Source organism: Triticum aestivum, chromosome 7A (genome assembly GCF_018294505.1).
Source record: "Triticum aestivum cultivar Chinese Spring chromosome 7A, IWGSC CS RefSeq v2.1, whole genome shotgun sequence".
NCBI classification, from domain to species: domain Eukaryota; kingdom Viridiplantae; phylum Streptophyta; class Magnoliopsida; order Poales; family Poaceae; genus Triticum; species Triticum aestivum.
In genome coordinates this window covers 134521522-134544853 of record NC_057812.1, presented here as the reverse complement: position 1 = coordinate 134544853, position 23332 = coordinate 134521522, and positions in this window count along the sequence as shown.

Below are 23332 nucleotides of genomic sequence, written 5' to 3'. Positions count from 1 at the left end.
GACTAAGCTCTTTATGATGCTCAAGGGTAATCAATTTATCACAATTTTTGGACACGATTTGATCATGAAACAAATAGCATTGGAGCTTTAAATGACCATGTTCATTGCAAAGTTCACAAGGATGGCGATAAATATTGAATCTTTCAGCACAATCATCTAGCCTTTCCTGCAACCATTTAGTTTCCAAATACTTATGCCTCTTGCAAAATCTATCTTCCCTATTTGGTGTGTGCTTGCAAGATCTATGTATTCCACAAAAGTTGACATGCTTATAAGAGACATTTTCATAATGAGTAGTGCAATCATCATTAGTACCATGGATATTCAAGGAATTCATACTAACAACATTGCAATCATGCTCATCATTCAAAGATTTAGTGCCAAACATTCTAATGCATTCTTCTTCTAACACTTTGGCACAATTATCGGAATCCTTATTTTCATGAAAGACATTAAAAAGATGAAGCATATGAGGTGTTCTTAATTCCATTTTTTGTAGTTTTCTTTTATAGACTAAACTAGTGATAAAACAAGAAACAGAAAGATTCGATTGCAAGATCTAAAGATATACCTTCAAGCGCTAACCTCCCTGGCAACGGCGCCAGAAAATAGCTTGATGTCTACTAAACAACCTTCTTCTTATAGACGTTGTTGGGCCTCCAAGTGAAGAGGTTTGTAGCACAGTAGCAAATTTCCCTCAAGTGGATGACCTAAGGTTTATCAATCCATGGGAGGCGTAGGATGAAGATCGTCTCTCTCAAATAACCCTGCAACCAAATAACAAAGAGTCTCTTGTGTCACCAACACACCCAATACAATGGTAAATTGTGTAGGTGCACTAGTTCGGCGAAGAGATGGTGAGACAAGTGCAATATGGATAGTAGATAAAGGTTTTTGTAATCTGAAAATATAAAAGCAGCAAGGTAGCAAGTGGTAAAAGTGAGCGTAAACGGTATTGCAGTGTGTTGAAACAAGGCCTAGGGTTCATACTTTCACTAGTGCAAGTTCTCTCAACAATAATAACATAATTGGATCATATAGCTATCCCTCAACATGCAACAAAGAGTCACTCCAAAGTCACTAATAGCGAAGAACAAACGAAAAGATTATGGTAGGGTACGAAACCACCTCAAAGTTATCCTTTCTGATCGATCTATTCAAGAGTCCGTAGTAAAATAACACGAAGCTATTCTTTCTGTTCAATCTATCCTAGAGTTCGTACTAGAATAACACCTTAAGACACAAATCAACCAAAACCCTAATGTCACCTAGATACTCCAATGTCACCTCAAGTATCCGTGGGTATGATTATACGATATGCATCACACAATCTCAGATTCATCTATTCAACCAACACAAAGAACTTCAAAGAGTGTCCCAAAGTTTCTACCGGAGAGTCAAGACGAAAACGTGTGCCAACCCCTATGCATAAGTTCACGAGACTCGCAAGTTGATCAGAAAAACATACATCAAGTGGATCACGTGATATCCCATTGTCACCATAGATAAGCAAATGCAAGACATACATCAAGTGTTCTCAAATCCTTAAAGACTCAATCCGATAAGATAACTTCAAAAGGAAAACTCAATACATTACAAGAGAGTAGAGGTGGAGAAACATCATAAGATCCAACTATAATAGCAAAGCTCACGATACATCAAGATCGTACCACCTCAAGAACACGAGAGAGAGAGAGAGAGAGAGAGATCAAACACATAGCTACTGGTACATACCCTCAGCCCCAGGGTGAACTACTCCCTCCTCGTCATGGAGAGCGCTCGGATGATGAAGATGGCCACCGGAGAGGGATTCCCCCCTTCGGCAGGGTGCCGGAACGGGTCTAGATTGGTTTTCGGTGGCTACGGAGGCTTCTGGCGGCGGAACTCCCAATCTATTCTGCTCCTCAATGTTTTTAGGGTATATGGACATATATAGGCGAAAGAAGTCAGTTAGGGGAGCCACGAGGGACCCACGAGGGTGGGCGGCGTGCCCAGGGGGTAGGGCGCGCCTCCCTGCCTCGTGCCTTCCTCGAAGCTTCCCTGACGTCTACTCCAAGTCTCCTGGATTGCTTCCATTCCAAAAATAACTCTCCTGAAGGTTTCATTCCGTTTGGACTCCATTTGATATTCCTTTTCTTCGAAACACTGAAATAGGCAAGAAAACAACAATTTGGGATGGGCCTCCGGTTAATAGGTTAGTCCCAAAAATAATATAAAAGTGTTTAGTAAAGCCCATAAACATCCAAAACAGATAATATAATAGCATGGAACAATCAAATATTATAGAAACGTTGGAGACGTATCAAGGACCCATAGAGAGAGTTGGGGATTTCACGTTTTTCATATTTGGATTTTTTTCAAATATCAAAACAAGGATCATTTGGTTTTAATTATTTTTCTCTCCGAATATATTTCATATTAAAATATATGAGAGGAGATAATATGACTTCTCCAAAATGAAAGAAATATTGGAAGAAAAATTCTAAAATCAAATAAATAATTTTATTTGAATTTTATTGCAATTTTATTTGAACTAGAAAAATATGCATTTTTCAAATTTCATTTTAGGGCCAAGAAAATGTTCACTTTGTTCTAAATATTCTATTTAGACGGTGAAAATTTGTTTTGGTATTTTCAGATTTTTATTTTATTTTCTAGGATTTTTCTGGCGAAATCAGTTTTTTTTTAAAAAAATTGCTTCGGACCGACTGGGCCGAAAGCCCAGCCGGCCCACTCCGCAGCCGCCGTCGCCTTCGTCCCTGAGCCAGACTCCTCGAGGGAGTCCAAGCCGCCGCCGACGCCACCCCGTCGCCTCTCCCCCAAGCCGCCACCTCCCCCCCTTTAAAAGCCGACCCGGGGCCCCCTGGAGCCCCAAGCCGGAGCCGCCGCCGCCTCCCGAATGTCGCTGCTGCTGTAGCCCGCCGCCGCTGCTGCTGCCCGCGCTACACGCGCTTCTCTGCTGCCGCCCGCGTGCTGCACGTCGCCGCGCACCACCCTGCCTCGCCTCACCGAAGCTGCCGATGGAGCCGCCACCATTCCCGATCCACTCCAAGCCGCCGTTTTTTTGGTTTTAGGTTAAAAACCCTGGTTTTCTTAAACCCTAGATGCGCTTTTTTAATTTATCGATTCGGTTTTCTCGGTTTAGTTGTTTAGCAGACGTTCATCCGTACGCTCGTTTTAACGAACGTTGTTTGTCAGTTAGCCGCAGACAGTGAACGTTCATTTGTTAGCCTGTTAGCCTCGTTTTACTTTCCAGGGTTCTTCCGCGATTATTTTCGATTGCTATTCCTACACTGATCTTCGTTTTAGTTTATCTTTTCGCTCGTTTATCCAAATTAGGTGAAACAAGCGCATAGATCTTCGTCTCGAAGCCCTCTTTCTGTTTAACCAACTTGAACAAGACTTTAGTACTGTAAAATTTGACTTTAGTCCAGATTAGTAGATGGATATTGTTTCTTTCGTGGTTTGAGTTTTGTTGCTCTGTTTGATTTGATTCTTTTTGCTAACCGGAGTTCTCAGTTGAACCTTCTGGTTAGATCTTCTTATTTGAGTTTTACCCATGCATCTTTGCTTGATTGCTTATGTATGCTATTGTTTGTTTGTGATAGAATTCCCGGAGTGCGAAGCGTGCTACTATGAGTCTTTAGGATTTGCAGATCGTTAGCAAGGCAAGTAACACATTGATCATACTATTTTCATACCCATTTTATGCACTAGTTACAATCCTCAAACACTGCATGATTAGGATGTGATTAACTTGTGGGTACTGGGAAGTAGATGATGAGGTAGAACCTATTACCTATTTTATTATAAAACCCTTGGGAGTTACTTCTATGTTATGCTTATATTGCCATGCTATGCTCATAGACGTGGTTTGGGTTTGAGTGTATCCATGACAGATGTGAGTTGTTAATTAATGGTTCAACTTAAGGTGGCAACTTTAATACACATCTAGGTGGATTGCTTGTGGGCACCTAGAGAATCCAGTGTTGTCCTAGGATATCCCGGAGTACTTGTGTGATCATCCTACGGTCCGCCACCCAAGCTCAAAGGGATCATAAGATTATTCATGCTAGAAACTTCCGTGTGCAGCCACAAGCCATTATGGGCTCTGGCATAGTTGAGTATGTTGTGTGACCTCTTTCAATGGTAGGCTAGCAGATGTAGAGGGAAAGTAGGTGTAACTGTCTACCCAGAGTAAAGAGTCAATGCTTCTGAAAGACCGTGTCTCGATCATCTGTTTCTCAAACACCATGTAGTGCGAGAAATCCAACGGAGGAGATCGAGTCTTGTGGGGAAAAGTGCGCAAACCTCTGCAGAGTGTACAAACTAATCATGGTTAGCCATGTCCCCGGTTATGGACATCTTGAGTATCTAGTACTTGAATTGTTGGTTTGATCTCATCACTCTAAATTAATTTGTTGGGATGTTAGTGACTACTTTTATTAGGATTGAGTTGGAGGAACCTTCTCAATGATGTTTCAACCACCATGATAGTTAAATAAAATTTATTCCTTTGTTGTATAAAAACTGGCTTTTCGCAAAACATTATAACCATAGAGCCTCCACCAGCCATATATGCATGTAGTGATAGCATTTATCTATTCATTGCTCTACCGTGTTATATTGCCAGCATATTCCATGTGCTAACCCGTTACGGGCTGCAACATGTCATGTTGCAAACTTTTCAGGCGAGGAGTAAGGTGCGCTAGGTCGTTGTCATGCACTCAGCTATGCCGTTGGTCTTGATGGACTCACTTTATCTTCCAAGACTTCCGCTGTTATCTTATTTAGATGGCCTTAAGCCATATTTATTGTAATAAGTTCTCTCTTGAGACATTCGATGTAATAAGTGTGTGATTGTTACTCTGTTATAAATCCATTCAAGTACTGTGTGTGTCAGCATTACCGATCCAGGGATGACACTGAACACGGAGATTTGACTGTCTCAGGTCGGGTCGCTACAATTACAAAAGTGAATAAAGAGAAGGATGGAAGCCAAAAACAATTAAGTTGAAAGTTTGCATTGCCCCATCAAAATCTTCTGTTAGCACATCATCCATATTCTTCAACCATGCCATTGATGCCTTTGCCATGGAATTCATCATCAGGTATGTTCAATTGCCCTCCATGGATTTATTTTGATCCATGGACGCGACATAATTTTCTGCATCATGAGAGGGTATCACCAAATCTTTATACATTTTATTAAGCTACATTTTTTCTTGCTAATCTAAAGAGCCGAAATATTTTATTGCTATTTTATTTGTTTATTTCGGCTATACATGATTTGGTGGATGAATTCTATATGGACCTTGTGGTAATGGCCGATACTTAACTATCACCCTAAGAAACTATCTAATCATGGCCTCTGTGGAATTCTAACATCGTCCTTAGTTCGATTGGAGAGAGAGACAATTACTATGGAGATTATGTTTTGATGGTTCAATTCATAACAATGGCCAAGGTGTGGGTGTTGTTTATATTATCTCCATATGGTGCTATTTTGTGAAGCCTCATGCCGCTTAAAATATTTATGCACAAATGATCAAAGCCGAATAGGCATTGTTACTCAGATTGGAGATTTTCCTTGCTATACAAATTGAGGCTTCGGGTGATTCGTTATTAGTAGTGCAACAAATATCCAATGATTATCAATGTTTTGACGAATCACTTTTAGTTTATCTTGAGGTATGTCTAGACGTAAAAATTACCTTGGGTTGTTTTCATATTCATCATATATCTAGGCATGAAAATTGGAGAGGGTTGTTATAGCAAACATACGGCTACCATGTTGGTCATGGTGTATTGCACGTCTATCAATAGCCGATGCTTGTTCTTGCCAACATAGGTAAGGCTGAGTTGGAGCTCACCACCTCGGCCACTAATGAAACTTTTATGCAGGCGAAGTAAGGATTGGAGGAAGTTCATTTCTGATTATCTGCAAAATCCTAGCGAAAGGGTGAACAATAAGGTTCGGAGGATGGTTTCGATCCATGAAACCTTATCACCGGATTGTTATAGAAGTTGAGAAGTTTTCACCCAAGTTTGCATCAATAAGTTCAAACAAGGCCGATATATACTTATCGTCCTAAGAACATGCAAAATGGCCGATGGAGTGTTGACATCGTCCTTAGAACAAGCTATGTACAAGTTATTTTTTGGCACACAAGCTTTGCCGAAAAACAGGGGGCATGTGTTGACATCAAATTTTGGCATGGTCAAAAACACAATTAAGATGGCCTAAAATAGAAAAGTGCTCAAAGTGAGAAAGTTCTGTATCGTCAAAAGGAGAAACTTTAATACTTTGGCCATAGCCATCCGATCTCATCTCTAAGGCCGAAGTTGTGTTAGAAGTACTGAGATTTTGTATTCATAACACTATTCGGCTGATTACGTGTGACGCCCTCGATTCAATCATACACTAATCATACGCGCAAATGTGTACGATCAAGATCAAGGACTCACGGGAAGATATCACAACACAACTCTAGACACAAATTAAAATAATACAAGCTTTATATTACAAGCTAGGGGCCTCGAGGGCTCGAATACATAAGCTTGAATACACAAGAGTCAGCGGAAGCAACAATATCTGAGTACAGACATAAGTTAAACAAGTCTGCCTTAAGAAGGCTAGCACAAAAGCGACAACGATCGAACAGGCAAGGCCTCCTGCCTGGGAGCCTCCTAACTACTCCAAGTCGTCAGCGACCGTCATGTTGTAGTAGGCATCCTCGGGGTAGTAGTAATCATCAGTGGTGTCGTCTGGCTCCTGGGATCCGTCATCTGGTCGCAACAATCGGGTATGGGGGAAAAAGAGGTAGCAAAGCAACCGTGAGTACTCATCCTAAGTACTCGCAAGACTTACATCAGATCTAAACTAAGTATGCATCTGTATCAAACAAATGGGTTGTATTTGTGGACTAAACTGCCGAATGCCAGAAGAGAAGGGGAAAGCCTAGCCTATCGAAGACTAGCATCTTCAAGCATCTTGCAGCATATAGAAGAGTACAGATCAACATAATGTAAAGTAGTAGTAGTGTTATCAACCTCGGGCAGAGATCCTTTCTCGACTCCATACGAGAAAGCAATCCCAGAGCCATAGTATCCATTTCTCATCACAATCTGATTCTCATCACAAGTATCCAGTTCTAGTTGTATCGATCGGGATACAACTCCAAGTGTCCGTTACCGTAGGACAGGCTATCGATAGATGTTTTCTTCCCTGCAGGGGTGCACCAACTTACCCACCACGCTCGATTAACTCCGTCCGGACACACTTTCCTGGGTCATGCCTGGCCTCGGCCAAACAATACGCCGCAACCCAACCTAGGCTTAATAGAGAGGTCAGCACGCCGGACTAAACCTATGCCCCCAGGGGTCATGGGCCATCTCCCCGGGAACTCCTGCATGTTGTGTACGCGGCCGGTGAGCAGACCTAGCTACCTACTTCAAAAAGGCAGGTGCTTACCATTCCAACCCGGCGCGCGCCGCTCAGTCGCTGATGTCTATTAAGCTTCGGCTGATGCATACGACGCAGAACGCCCATACAATGCCCACGTGATGGTTAGCGCTATCAGGCCAGAGGCCAATCGGATCAAATATCCAAACCGTTAGTGTGTTGGTAGTGCGGTCATGAGCAGAGACTCACGAAAGATGTGACCCCGTCACCCCGTCTCGAGTACTTGCGACAAGGTCTAAGAATGCCCGGCCACGCCTCGTAAGTATCTTGCGGCCACCTTCCAGGTCAACCCGACTCCACATCACTCGCAATTAAGCTTGCACGGGTACCCCTTAGGGCCTACCCGTCTTTAGTAACCTGGTTCAGGGTAAAGTCATAGTAACCATAGTAACTGCGTGTCTAACACCAAGGGAACCCTGAGGAACCACCCTCGATGGATTCCACTTGATGTAAACATCAAGGTGAACGTAAGAGGAACCACCCTCGAGGTTCACACTTGAGGGATTGCACGACAGAGTCGTATCGGAAGTGGTTAAGGAGGAAATCACCCTCGATGACCACGACTGAATAGCTACAATACAGAGATCTCATCAGGAGTGATGTATGAGGTGTCACCCTCGTCACTTGATAGTAACTCTGCAGAGTCGTACAACTAGGGGGGTGATGTGCGGTGTCGGGGCCTGGACGTCGATCATGTTGATCGAGTCATCGAACATAAAGCGGGGCAACAAGGATAAGGTGGGGGTCACTGATGGATCACTAACCAACCTATACTAAGCAGTTTAGGATAAGCAGGCAGGTAACAATAAGCAGGTTACAAAAACAGGCTATGCATCAGAATAGGATCATACAGAAAGCAGTAGCAGTTCTAATGCAAGCATGAGAGGTAAAGAAATGGGCGATATCAGACTGCTCAAAGGGGGGGTTTGCTTGCCTGGAAGCTCTGCTGAAAAGGAAGAAGTCTCATCGACGTAGTCGATCACAGGGGCAACATCGGTCTTGGGGTCTACCGGAGAGAAGAGCAGGAAGAAACAATAAATATATAACAAAGAAAGCATCATAAAGCATAACATGGTAATAGGCGGTGCTAGGAGCAATCTAACGCGATCCTAGGTGATATAGACGAAGAGGGAAAACATCCGGGAATGTTTTCCCGGTGTTAGGTATTTTCCGGACAAACGAAAGAGTGGGGACGGTTCCATGTTCAGCATGCTAGGGGCATGTGACAGATGAACAAACCGTGTATTCGAATTCGTCTCATTGTTCTGAGCAGCTTTCATATATAAAACTTTTTCATCCGAGTTACGGATTATTTTATTTTCATTTCCGAAGCTTAAACAATATTCTAAAATTACTGGGCTATTATTAATTCGAAAATAAATAGGAAAAAGCTATGTGTACCCAACTGTGGGATAAGCATAGTGGCTTACAGGTGGGACCAGAGGGCTGGGTTGACCAAGTCAACATGTGACTAGTTGATGTCTACTACACAACCTTCTTCTTGTAGACGTTGTTGGGCCTCCAAGTGCAGAGGTTTGTAGAACAGTAGCAATTTTCCCTCAAGTGGATGACCTAAGGTTTATCAATCCGTAGGAGGCGTAGGATGAAGATGGTCTCTCTCAACCAACCCTGCAACCAAATAATAAAGAGTCTCTTGTGTCCCCAACACACCCAATACAATGGTAAATTGTATAGGTGCACTAGTTCGGCGAAGAGATGGTGATACAAGTGGTATATGGATAGTAGATAATAGTTTTTGTAATCTCAAATTATAAAAATAGCAAGGTAACTAATGATAAAAGTGAGCTAAAACGGTATTGCAATGTGTTGAAACAAGGCCTAGGGTTCATACTTTCACTAGTGCAAGTCCTCTCAACAATAATAACATAATTGGATCACATAACTATCCCTCAACATGCAACAAAGAGTCACTAATAGCGGAGAACGAACGAAGAGATTATGGTAGGGTACGAAATCACCTCAAAGTTATTCTTTCCAATCAATCCGTTGGGCTATTCCTATATGTGTCACAAACAGCCCTAGAGTTCGTACTAGAATAAAACCTTAAGACACAAATCAACCAAAACCCTAATGTCACCTAGATACTCCAATGTCACCTCAAGTATCCGTGGGTATGATTATACAATATGCATCACACAATCTCAGATTCGTCTATTCAACCAACACATAGAACCTCAAAGAGTGCCCCAAAGTTTCTACCGGAGAATCACGACAAAAACGTGTGCCAACCCCTATGCATAGGTTCATGGGTGGAACCCGCAAGTTGATCACCAAAACATACATCAAATGAATCACGTGATATCCCATTGTCACCACAGATATGCACGGCAAGACATACATCAAGTGTTCTCAAATCTTTAAAGACTCAATCTGATAAGATAACTTCAAAGGGAAAACTCAATCCATTACAAGAGAGTAGAGGGGAGAAGAAACATCATAGGATCCAAATATAATAGCAAAGCTCGCGATACAGCAAGATTGTATCACCTCAAGAACACGAGAGAGAGAGAAAGAGAGAGAGAGAGAGAGAGAGAGAGAGAGAGATCAAACACATAGCTACTGGTACATACCATCAGCCCCGAGGGAGAATGTCGGTGTCAAAACCGGCGGATCTCGGGTAGGGGGTCCCGAACTATGCGTCTAAGGCAGATGGTAACAGGAGGCAGGGGACACGATGTTTTACCCAGGTTTGGGCCCTCTTGATGGATGTAAAACCCTACGTCCTGCTTAATTTATTCTTGATGATATGAGTATTACAAGAGTTGATCTACCATGAGATCGGAGAGGCTAAACCCTAGAAGCTAGCCTATGGTATGATTGTATGTTTCCCTACGGACTAAAACCCTCCGGTTTATATAGACACTGGAGGGGGATAGGGTTACACAAGGTCGGTTATAAAGGAGGAGATATACATATCCGTATTGCCTGGCTTGCCTTCCACGCCATGTAGAGTCCTATCCGGACACGAGACGAAGTCTTCAATCTTGTATCTTCATAGTCCAACAGTCCGGCCAAAGGATATAGTCCGGCTGTCCGGAGACCCCCTAATCCAGGACTCCCTCAGTAGCCCCTGAACCAGGCTTCAATGACGATGAGTCCGGCGCGCAGTGTTGTCTTCGGCATTGCAAGGCGGGTTCCTCCTCCGGATACACCACAGAAGAGTTTGAATAACAGGATAGTGTCCGACCCTGCAAAATAAGTTCCACATACCACCGTAGAGAGAATAATATTTCCACAAATCTAATTTGCTGACACGTTTTGGCAACATGACATCATGCCATGGCTCGGTGATTATTTGAACCGTTTTTCTTTAACCAGCCCCGCACATAACGCGAGGCAGTTTCTTGACCCGTCTTGTCAAAGCAGAGATCGTGTCCCCCTTATTACGGGATTCTCATCAATACGGGCGTGGGTAACCCAACTGCGCCATCAATTACGGCGCTTGGGGGATAAGCAAGTTTTACCAGGCTAGTGGGGGCGCATAGTTTCGGCCGCCCTTATAAGGGGATAAGGTTTAACCTTTTTCTACCCATGCCTTCTTCCTCCTTGCTCATCCATTCTTGCGCACTCAAGCTCCAATGCCCAAGTCCACATCCTTCTCCTCAACCTTCTCCAAACATGTCCGGAGCGGGAGGCAAGTGGATGGCTTCCTCCGTCATGGAGGGTCACATCAAAAAGCTGTGCGGAGCCGGATACTTAGCCGCGAATATCGTGCATCGGCTGGCCGCTGCGGGGCAGATTGTTCCTACCCCGGAACCTCACGAGAGGGTAGTTTTCCTCCACCACTTCCTCCGTGGACTGGGGTTTCCCCTCCATCCATTCGTCCGTGGTCTTATGTTCTACTACGGGTTGGACTTTCATGATCTAGCCCCGAACTTCATCCTCAACATTTCGGCGTTCATCGTCGTGTGTGAGGCTTTCCTCCGCATCCGGCCCCACTCCGGCCTGTGGTTGAAGACCTTCAATATCAAGCCGAAGGTGGTGGGAGGCCAACAAGCAGAATGCGGCGGAGCCATGGTGGGCAAGATGCCCAATGTTATATGGCTTGAAGGCTCCTTCGTGGAGACCGTAAAGGGGTGACAATCAGTGTGGTTCTACATCACCGAGCCGCGCGACACCAACTAGGTGGCAACCCCCGAGTTTTGATCCGGAATCCCCACGCGGCTCACCTCCTGGAAAGAGAAGGGCCTGTCCTGGGGTTCATCGGTGGAGCTGGACGGACTCCAGAAATGTATCCGGAATATGGCAAGCAAGAAGCTCAAGCTTGTCAACATAGTCCAGGTCATGCTCTTCCGCCGGATCCTCCCATGTCAACAACAGGATTTTAACTTATGGGAGTTCGACCCGGCCCGGCACTAGACTCTAAGCGAGCTCTTCGACACGACGCACAAGGACGTCTGGATGGTGCTATTCAAGGGCGCCAAGGTCCCTCCTTCTCTAACCAAGGACCGCGGGCTAAGCACGAAGCGCCTAGCACATTCGGTGAGTTCTATACATCCGGTAGGATATTTATTTCCCCTAGCTTAACCATGTCCGGGGTCTGAGCTCCATGCCTTTGACGGGACTGGGTGGAGATGTTGGGGCAGATTAACTGTTCGGCCCCTTTGCCCGAAGACACTGCGGACGCTCTCCTGATGGAGATGCTGACTCCGGCTCCTTACAAGGTGCCGGAGAAGACCAAGAAGGCCAAGGGAACCCGAAAGAGTTCCCGGCGCCAGGTGGTATCGGACTCATCGTCCGATAACTCCGCGACGCACTCCTCCCTCGAAGACGAGGAGGAAGATGAAGATGCTCCCCCTTCAGTCGGCGGAGACAAGAAAAGTAAGGCCGCCCCGACCGGGGGGCGAAGGGTCCAAGAAGGGGAGGACCCTCCTTCCAGACTACTCCACCACCGCCGCCGAAGGCGAAGACGAGTGGCTGCTTAAGGCCAAGCCCCTGGCAAAGTCGTAAGTATTCGGATACCAGAGTAACTCATAGCATACCTTTGTCGCACTGCTTCCCCTAACGCCGAATATGATTATGCAGACCGCCCCAAGCCCGTATCGACGTATCTTCGTCGGGTGGCTCCTCGGACTCGTCGGATATGGATAGCGATCCACTTCCGACCACCACCTCCCCTTTCCCTACGGACAATGCCGAGGTATTGTCTCAAGAGGCACTGGGTCGAGGGGAGACAATCCCGGAGGCGCCTCAAGGCGACCTTCCGGACTCCAGGAGTAGAGGGAGGGAGGCTCCCAAGGGCTCCAAGTTCGGCCTTTAGCCGAACACCGCGCCGGAACCTCCAATGGTTCCGGACTCAGGCAGGCGGCCTCCTTCCAAAAGGGGAAATACGTCTGTGCCGGTGACCTCTGTCCATCCAGAGGCACCGGAAAATCTGCTGGGAGCGCTTCGCAGCGCTTCCATCGACGAAGAGCACCGCACTATTATGAGTGCGGTGATCCAAAAGGTTCAGTCCGCCAAGAGCGGACTGACTGAAGCCTGTGCCAGCCTTCTAACAGGCTTTGAGGTAAGTATTTGAAATATAGGAAAAATATTACCGCATAGACAGTAGCCCCTGATGCTTTGTCTGGTGTTCAAAAAGAAAAGCCGAATAGAGGATCAACTAATATCTGCAAGAGTCTAATATAAGTATGTCTATATGCGTATGTAGGCTTCGCTGCTGCCCTCTGCCGCACTGACTGCGGAGGTCGCCATACTGAAGTAGGACCTCAAAGGGTCCAAGAAAGAGCTTGGCCTTGCCAAGAGGCAGCTCGAGGAGAACAAAGGTAAGTAGTACCTAGTCTATGGATATATATAAAAATAATGCGATTGCAAAATGACAAGATCATCGTAAATTTGCCAGGGGCCACGACCGAGGTGGCGACCCTGAAGCAAGCGCTATCCAAGATCGAAAACAAAGCGGCCAAGGAGCGCACCGAGCGGGAAAAACAAGAGGCACGGGTGGACGAGGTGCAGCCAGAGCTCCACGCTCTCCTGACGAAGCACGAGTCGTTGGAGCTTGACTTGAAGACGCGAGAGTCCGAGCTTACCGCGGCCCTTGAGAGTGCAAAGAGTGCCAAGGCTGAAGCCCAAAAGGCTCTCCAGGAGATTGATGCGATGAAGAAGATAGCGGCGGGTAAGGCATTCTATATGCAAAGCAAGCATGTGAAAGTAAATTACTTGTTACTTACCCGAATCCGGAGCTCTCCAGGAGCATTCGTAGATTTGCCCCGCAGCGTGTCGGATGCCGCACAGTTTTACCAGGGCGAGGAGGGAAGCTCAACGGAGAAGTTGTTCTGGTCTCCCGATGCCTCTGAGCGACCAGCTGAAGCAACTGGTCGAGCTGCACAAGGCGGCTGAACAGGCCATGAAGGGCTTTATAGTCCGGATGTGGCCTGGCGACGCCCTTCCCAATAGCTACTTCGGCCTGGTGAGGCGGCTTGTGGATGACTGCCCATGGCTGGAAGTCATCAAGTGGTCTGTCTGCATCGAAGGTGCATGCCGGGCTTTCGCCCGTGCGAAGGTGCACTGGGCTAAGATGGACATCGTGAAGCTGGTGAAGGAGGGGCCGCCGCAGGGCAAGGAGCATCGCCACCCCGAGATGTACTATGAGGGTGTCCTGAAGGGTGCCCGTCTTGTAGCGGACGAGTGTGCGAAAGATGTAATATTTGAATAAACTTGCTCGTGTAATCCTGTATTATGAAAACTTGTTCATATGCGCTATGCAACGCTTGTCTGAATTTAAAATATTACCTTCTGTTCGGCTGTTTATCAAATCTGAGAGATGGCTAGTCGTCGACTTCTGCCCCCACGCCACGAGTGCTGGGGTGTTCGGGATAAACCTGAGCACTCTTGTTCCCATTTTTGGGTCCTTCGAGGGAGGTGCTCAGCACAACGAACAAGGCAATCGGACTATAATGCGTTATCACTCTCACTTAGCCATAGAATTCTATAGTTTTAAATTTCAGCGAAGCCCCTAGTATTTGGAAGGCCGAATTCGGGGCGCAATACACGCCTTAAGCCGGACAGGGCCGACTCCTTGCTCTAAGCGGCGTAAGTCTTTAGGGACTTGAAACCTCTCGAACAGCGACCAGTCTCTCGCCTTATCATGACAGTCAGTTTTAGCTTTCTCTACTGAGGTGCTTAGCCCAGCAGAACCAGGGCACAATCGCAGTAGTTCTCCCAGTGCTACTTTAGACGATATAGCGGAACGTAAGGTACCAAAACATGGGAGCCGGGCAAACCCAACTATTGACCCAAGACATGATTCGGAGCTGATGCATATAATGCTATAAGTTCGGGGTGCCGCACTGTCGAAAGTGTTCGGACTTCTCACGCCGTATTATGGGGTATGCTTAATCCCCTAGCGTATTGGCCGTACCAGAGTGTACGGGTGCTAGATGTCATGAATGAACATATATATATATATAAAGGAAGAATTCAATAATAGTCTTAATGCTATGCATTGTTTATTCAAAAAGGTGTGTTAAAGCAGAATGATACAAGTAGTGCGATAAGCAAACAGTAGGACTGTTTGACATGTCCCTTCAAGGTCAAGCTGAGGAATAGTATTAAAGCAAATATTTCACTCGTTATCATAATCCACCTGGGAGTTCCGTGGTGTGACGTAGCTCTCTGCCTCCTTGGTTGCTGCATCATGTGTTCGGCAATCATGCTGCCGGACAGGGTTTCCAGAGATTAAAGTCCTAAAAGAGAAAAATAACAAAGCGGGAAGCCCCTAGTGTGGTTTAAGGCGCGTCTTGGGGCATGCCGTAGTTGTGCCCTCCTCCCCACCTGTGCCCATGGTATTTTTAATGCGTAATTATGTACGCGTGGCACAGATTTTGCCGTTTTTCTAGGACCGAGGTGGGGGCCGTATTGCTATGCGAGCTCGGAACGTGCCAGGCGGTCCAGTTGTCGATTACTCCAGGCGCGCTTGAAGATGTCCGGGTCCTTAATCGCCGAACTAGTGGATTGCCTTGAGAGGCTGCTTTGCGCTTCTGCTACGAGGGCCGCGGTGTGCTCCTCCGTGCAGAGAAAGCGCTCTGTGTTTCCATTGACTGTTATGACCCCCCGAGGTCCTGGAATCTTGAGCTTGAGATATGCATAATGTGGTACCGCATTGAATCTTGCAAATGCGGTTCGCCCGAGCAGTGCATGGTAGCCACTGCGGAGCGACACTATGTCGAAGATTAACTCTTCACTTCGGAAGTTATCCGGAGATCCGAAGACCACTTCCAGTGTTACTGAGCCTGTGCAATGGGCCTCTACACCTGGTATGACGCCTTTAAAGGTCGTTTTAGTGGGTTTGATCCTTGAGGGGTCCATACCCATTTTGCGCACTATGTCCTGATAAAGCAGGTTCAGGCTGCTGCCGCCATCCATAAGGACTCGAGTGAGGTGAAATCCGTCAATGATTGGGTCTAAGACCAATGCGGCGAATCCACCATGACGGATATTAGTGGGGTGGTCCCTCTGGTCGAAGGTGATCGAGCAGGAAGACCATGGGTTGAACTTTGGGGCGACTAGCTCCAACGCATATACGTCCCTGAGTGCATGCTTCCACTCCCTCTTGGGGATGTGGGTTGCGTATAACATGTTCACCATCCGCACTTGTGGGGGAACCTCTTCTGTCCTCTAGTGTTTGGCTGCTGGGGCTCCACCTCGTCATCGCTATGTGAGCCCTTATCTTTGTTTTCGGCATTTAACTTGCCGGCATGCTTGAACACCCAACAATCCCTGTTGGTGTGGTTGGCTGGCTTGTCGGGGGTGCCGTGTATTTGACACGAGCGATCGAGTATACAGTCCAAACTGGACGGGCCCAGAGTGCTTCTTTTAAATGGATTTTTCCGCTGACCGGGTTTAGAGCCTTTGAATCTGGCATTGACTGTCGTATCCTCGGTATTGTCGCTGTTAATGCGGCGCTTATGTTTGTTGCGACGTGACCTGCCGTTGCCGTCCTTGGTATCCGGAGTACCATGGTTCTTTCATATGTTATTGCTGCGAGCCAACCAGCTGTCCTTTCCCGCACAGAAGCGGGTCATGAGTGTCGTGAGGGCTGCCATAGATTTCGGCTTTTCCTGGCCAAGGTGTCGGGCAAGCCATTCGTCGCGGATGTTGTGCATGAAAGATACTAGGGCCTCTACATCCAGACAGTCCACGATTTGATTTTTCTTTGTTAGGAACCATGTCCAGAATTGTCTGGCCGATTCCTCTGGCTACTGAATTATGTGGCTCAAGTCATCGGCATCTGGTGGTCGCACATAAGTGCCCTGAAAGTTGTCGAGGAATGCGGCTTCCAGATCTTCCCAACAGCCAATGGACTCTGCTGGCAAGCTATTGAGCCAATGCCGAGCTGGTCCTTTGAGTTTGAGTGGGAGGTATTTGATGGCGTGTAGGTCATCACCGCGGGCCATGTGGATGTGCAGGAGGAAATCCTCGATCCATACCGCAGGATCTGTTGTGCCGTTGTATGATTCAATATTTACGGGTTTGAAACCCTCTGGGATTTGATGATCCATTACTTCGTCTGTGAAGCAGAGGGGGTGTGCGGCACCTCTGTAGTGGGCTATATCGCGACGCAGCTCAGATGAGTCTTGTCCGCTGTGTTCGGCCCGGCCGGACTTACTTTTACTGTATCCGGCGTGACGATTATTGTCTCACATAGTGGCGCGCCCTCGTGATTCGTAGATTGATCTTGCGTGTTTTTCTTTGTCCTCCAATACATCTCGCAGGTCTAGCGTATTTCCCCATGCCTTTTTCTTTGAATGGCGTCGGGGTGCGGGCTGGGTTTTTGGCTGGAATGCCTCTCTGTCGCGGCCACAAGGTGGCCGATCAGCCGCGTCATACACCGGGGATGTGTGTTTCGGTGCTTCCTCCTCCAGTCGGGGTAGCAACCTGCACTTTGGGTAACTCTTGGAGGGGTGTTCGAGTTTATATTCCTCGGTCGCCAGGACTTCAGTCCATCTATCAGCTAGCAAATCTTGATCAGCTTGAAACTGCTGCTGCTTTTTCTTAAGGCTATTTGCCATGGCTATAAGCCAGCGCTTGAAGCGCTCTTGTTCGACGGGATCCTCTGGCACGATGAATTCGTCATCGTCGAGGCTTGCCTCGTCTTCAGAGGGAGGCATGTAATTATCATCCTTCGCCTCTCCATCTGCCGCTCTCTCAGGAGGGCTGGCCTCTCCATCCTCCTACTCCAAATCTTGCAGGAGGGGATTGTTGTTGCCTTGGGCACTGCCCGGAGTGCTATTATCTCCGGTGTCGGTATCACCGCTTTTGCCTTGGCGGGACTTAGAGCAGCGCCGCTGTCGCCGGTGCTTGGGTTGCTTCTTGGAGGGGTCATCCTCCGATGTCCTGTCGCCATTGCCTTCTTTGGGTGTGTCCACCATGTATATGTCATATGATGAGGTGGCTGTCCAGTGGCCTGTGGGCAGTGATTCCTCTTCGCCTCCCACATCGTCGTCCATACCGTCGATGTCTTCGGAGTTGAAGTCGAGCATGTCGGTTAAGTCATCGATAGTGGCTACTAAGTGGGTGGTGGGTGGGCGGCGAATTTTTTCGTCATCCGCATCCCAATCCTGTCAGACGTAGTTCAGCCAGGACTCTCTTGACAAGGAGAGAGACCTTAATGAGTTCAGTATGTCGCCAAAGGGCGAGTGCTGAAAAATATCCGCGGAGGTAAACTCCATGGTCGGCGCCCAATCGGATTCGACAGGAATGGGCGCAGGCGGATCGGAGTCCGTGGCCGGAGAAGGATCCGGCAGTTTGGCAACATGGCTCTCGTGAAGGGTAAGGTCGATATTCGGCTCGATCGCCGCAGAGGATATGGCCTCCATGGCGGGGTCTATCCACCCGTCCATGGATGGTGCAACTGGCTCCGAATTGAGGGTCGGGGCGGCTGCCGGTGCGATTTCTCGAACACTGTCCGATGGTAGAGCTAAATCGTACTCATCGTGACCGTGCTGCGCACAAGGCAGGGGCTCGAATCCGTCGAAGATCAAGTCTCCGCGGATATCGGCCGTGTGGTTTAAGTTTCCAAACCTGACCTGTTAGCTAGGGGCGTAACTTTTGATCTGCTCCATATGGCCAAGCGAGTTGACCCGCAGTGCGAAGCCGCCAAACACAAAGATCTGTCCGGGGAGAAAAGTCTCACCCTGGACTGCATCGCTATCGATGATCATAGGAGCCATCAAGCCTAATGGCGACGACACAGAGGAGCTCTCAATGAAAGCACCAATGTCGGTGTCAAAACAGGCGGATCTCGGGTAGGGGGTCCTGAACTATGCGTCTAAGGCGGATGGTAATAGGAGGCAGGGGACACGATGTTTTACCCAGGTTCGGGCCCTCTTGATGGAGGTAAAACCCTACGTCCTGCTTGATTTATTCTTGATGATATGAGTATTACAAGAGTTGATCTACCACGAGATCGGAGAGGATAAACCCTAGAAGCTAGCCTATGGTATGATTGTATGTTGTCCTACGGACTAAAACCCTCCGGTTTATATAGACACCGGAGGGGGCTAGGGTTACACAAGGTCGGTTACAAAGGAGGAGATATACATATCCGTATTGCCTGGCTTGCCTTCCATGCCAAGTAGAGTCCTATCCGGACACAAGACGAAGTCTTCAATCTTGTATCTTCATAGTCCAACAGTCCGGCCAAAGGATATAGTCCGGCTGTCCGGAGACCCCCTAATCCAGGACTCCCTCAGAGAACTACTCCCTCCTTGTCATGGAGAGCACCGGGGTGATGAAGATGGCCACCAGAGAGGGATTCCCCCTCTGGCAGGGTGCCAGAACGGGTCTAGATTGGCTTTCGGTGGCTACGGAGGCTTCTGGTGGTGGAACTCCCGATCTACTGTGCTCCCTGATGTTTTTAGGGTATATGGAGATATATAGGCGGAAGAAGTACGTCAAGGGGGCCACGAGGGGCCCACGAGGGTGGAGGGCGCGCCCAGGGGGGTGGGCGCACCCCCTGCCTCATGGCCTCCTTGTAGATCCCCTAACGTGCACTCCAAGTCTTCTGGGCTTCTTCTGATCCAAAAATAAGTTCCGTGAAGTTTCAGGTCAATTGGACTCCGTTTGATTTTCCTTTTCTTCGAAACCCTAAAATAGGCACACAAAAAACAGAAACTGGCACTGGGCTCTGGGTTAATAGGTTAGTCCCCAAAAATCATATAAAATAGCATATAAATGCATATAAAACATCCAAGGTTGATAATATAATAGCATGGAACAATCATAAATTATAGATACGTTGGAGACGTATCAGCATCCCCAAGCTTAATTCCTGCTCGTCCTCGAGTAGGTAAATGATAAAAACGGAATTTTTGATGTGGAATGCTACCCAACATATTCATCATGTATTTCTCTTTATTGTAGCAAGAATATTCAGATCCATAAGATTCAAGACAAAAGTTTAATATTGACATAAAAACAATAATACTTCAAGCATACTAACAAAGCAATCATGTCTTCTCAAAATAACATGGCCAAAGAAAGCTATCCCTACAAAATCATATAGTCTGGCTATGCTCCATCTTCACCACACAAAATATTTAAATCATGCACAACCCCGATAATAAGCCAAGCAATTGTTTCATACTTTTGATGTTGTCAAACTTTTTCAATCTTCACGCAATATATGAGCATGAGCCATGGATATAGCACTATAGGTGGAATAGAATGGTGGTTGTGGAGAAGACCAAAAGGAGAAGATAGTCTCACATCAACTAGGCGTATCAACGGGCTATGCAGATCCCCATCAATATATATCAATGTGAGTGAGTAGGGATTTCCATGCAACGAATGCACTAGAGCTATAAGTGTATGAAAGCTCAACAAAAGAAACTAGTGGGTGTGCATCCAACTTGCTTACTCATGAAGACCTAGGGCATTTTGAGGAAGCCCATCATTGGAATATACAAGTCAAGTTCTATAATGAAAGATTCCCATTAGTATATGAAAGTGACAATATAGGAGACTCTCTATCATGAAGATCATGGTGCTACTTTGAAGCACAAGTGTGGTAAAAGGATAGTAGCATTGTCCCTTCTCTCTTTTTCTCTCATTTTTTATTATTATTTTGGGCCTTCTCTTTTTTTATGGCCTCTTTTTTTCTCTTTTTTTATTTGGGCTTCTTTGGCCTCTTTTATTTATTTATTTTTCGTGCGGAGTCTCATCCCGACTTGTGGGGGAATCATAGTCTCCATCATCCTTTCCTCACTGGGACAATGCTCTAATAATGCTGATCATCACACTTATATTTACTTACAACTCAAGAATTACAACTCGATTCTTAGAACAAAATATGACTCTATATGAATGCCTCCGACGGTGTACCGGGATGTGCAATGACTCATGAGTGACATGTATGAAAGAATTATGAACGGTGGCTTTGCCACAAATACAATGTCAACTACATGATCATGAAAAGCAATATGACAATGATGAAGTGTGTCATAATATCGGAACAGTGGAAAGTTGCATGGCAATATATCTCGGAATGACTATAGAAATGCCATAATAGGTAGGTATGGTGGCTATTTTGAGGAAGGTATATGGTGGGTTTATGGTACCGGCGAAAGTTGCGTGGTACTAGAGAGGCTAGCAATGGTGGGAGGGTGAGAGCGTGTATAATCCATGGACTCAACATTAGTCATAAAGAACTCACATACTTATTGCAAAAATCTATTAGTTATCGAAACAAAGTACTACGCGCATGCTCCTAGGGGGATATATTGGTAGGAAAAGACCATCGCTCGTCCCCGACCGCCACTCATAAGGAGAACAATCAATAAACAAATCATGCTCCGACTTCATCACATAACGGTTCACCATACGTGCATACTATGGGAATCACAAACTTCAACACAAGTATTTCTCAAATTCACAACTACTCAACTAGCATGACTCTAATATCACCATCTCCATATCTCAAAACAATCATCAAGTATCAAACTTCTCATAGTATTCAATGCACTCTGTATGAAAGTTTTTATTATATCCCTCTTGGATGCCCATCATATTAGGACTAAATTAATAACCAAAGCAAATTACCATGCTGTTCTAAAGACTCTCAAAATGATATAAGTGAGGCATGAGAGTTCATCTATTTCTACAAAATAAAACCACTGCCGTGCTCTAAAAAGATATAAGTGAAGAACTAGAGCAAACGACAAACTACTCCGAAAGATATAAGTGAAGATCAATGAGTAGTCGAATAATTATGCAACTATGTGAAGACTCTCTAACATTTAATAATTTCAGATCCTGGTATTTTATTCAAACAACAAGCAAAACTAAATAAAATAAAATGACGCTCCAAGCAAAACACATATCATGTGGTAAATGAAAATATAGCTCCAAGTAAAGTTACTGATGAACGAAGACGAAAGAGGGGATGCCTTCCGGGGCATCCCCAAGCTTAGGCTCTTGGTTGTCCTTGAATATTATCTTGGGGTTCCTTGGGCATCCCCAATCTTAGGCTCTTGCCACTCCTTATTCCATAGTCCATCGAATCTTTACCCAAAACTTGAAAACTTCACAACACAAAACTTAACAGAAAACTCGTAAGTTCCGTTAGCGAAAGAAAACAAAACACCACTTCAAGGTACTGTAATGAACTCATTATTTATTTATATTGGTGTTAGACCTACTGTATTCCAACTTCTCTATGGTTTATAAACTCTTTTACTAGCCATAGATTCATCAAAATAAGTAAACAAAACATGAAAAACAGAATCTGTCAAAAACAGAACAGTCTGTAGTAATCTGAATCAAACGTATACTTATGGAACTTATAAAATTCTCAAATAAATTGCTGGACCTGAGGAATTTATCTATTAATCATCTTCAAAAAGAATTCACTAAATATCGCTCTCCAAATAAAAATGGTAGCAATTCTCGTGAGCGCTAAAGTTTCTGTTTTCTACAGCATGATCGCAAAGACTTTCCCCGAGTCTTCCCAAAGGTTCTACTTGGCACAAACACTAATTAAACACATAAAATCGCATCTAAAAAGAGGCTATATGAATTATGTATTACTAAACAGGAATAAAAAGCAAGGAACAAAAAATAAAGTTGGGTTGCCTCCCAACAAGCGCTATCGTTTAACGCCCCTAGCTAGGCATGATGATTTCAATGATTCTCACATAAAAAATAAGAATTGAAACATAAAGAGAGCATCATGAAGCATATGACAAGCACATTTAAGTCTAACCCTCTTCCTATGCATAGGGATTTTGTGAGCACACAACTTGTGGGAACAAGAATCAACTAGCATAGGAAGGCAAAACAAGCATAACTTCAAAACTTTAAGCACATAGAAAGGAAACTTGGTATTATTGCAATTCCTACAAGCATATGTTCCTCCCTCATAATAATTTTCAGTAGCATCATGAATGAATTCAACAATATAACCAGGACCTAAAGCATTCTTTTCATGATCTACAAGCATAGAAAATTTACTACTCTCCACATAAGCAAGATTCTTCTCATTCGGAATAGTGGGAGTATCATAAGAAACTCGAATACTATAAATTGTTTCCACATTAAAAGAGTAATCTTCAGAGAAGGGGTAACCATAATCATGACAAGTTTTATAAATATAATCACTACTTTTTATAGCATAAGTATCATCACAATAATCATCATAGGTAGGAGGCATGCTATCATCATTATAAATTTGCATATCAAAACTTGGGAGACTAAAAATATCATCTTCATTAAACGTAGCATCCCCAAGCTTGGGACAAACATTAATTGCAGCAAATATATTCTCAAAAACATCATCTTCATCAAACATAGCATCCCCAAGCTTGGATATTTTCATATCATAAGCATAATCACTCTCATAATTAATAG